Below are 664 nucleotides of genomic sequence, written 5' to 3' on the forward strand. Positions count from 1 at the left end.
GGATTACCTTGGAGAACAGCGGCTCTCACAGTCTGATACCAGGCTTCTGGACAGATTCCATTCTCCACTGGTTTGCTAAAGTACTAAGGCATTTTTATTGGTGAGTCTGAAAAGCCTGTGTCTTTGAGAAAGGGGATTTGGCAGCTGTGTCTAACTGTGGGTGGTGCTATCAAGGACTTCTAGTGAATTTAACTCATGAAAGAAGTGCAAAAATACCATTTAAGGTAAAACTCTTTCCAGTCCATTCGAGCAAATTGATGCACTGAATGATCACTTTGCAGAGACATGTACTCATATGCCCTTTATGCTTGGAGACAAAGTGAGAGGATGCCAGCAAGCACCCTCAAATAGTCAAAGGCACTCAGCCTCTTGGAGAATCAGTAAAATTCCACTTTTGCATCCTGTTGCTAGGCCCATGAACTTAACCAAGCATACTTTAGAATTTTCAAATGAGATCAGTAACAATATGACAGCCGGGAGACCCTATGGCAAAAAAACAAACCTCAGATACCCTGAGGTTTTAGGTAAGCCTAATCAAATAGAGATGCCAGTGGGAATGAATGGAAAATAATTTAGTAGCGAATGTTACACAAACCACACATAGGCATTCTATGTGTTGGCAGGAACAAAACTGAACCTATGGGTGCAAATTGAGAAAAAAAAA

Source organism: Galeopterus variegatus, unplaced genomic scaffold, assembly GCF_000696425.1.
Source record: "Galeopterus variegatus unplaced genomic scaffold, G_variegatus-3.0.2 Scaffold963, whole genome shotgun sequence".
Classification (NCBI taxonomy): Eukaryota; Metazoa; Chordata; class Mammalia; order Dermoptera; family Cynocephalidae; genus Galeopterus; species Galeopterus variegatus.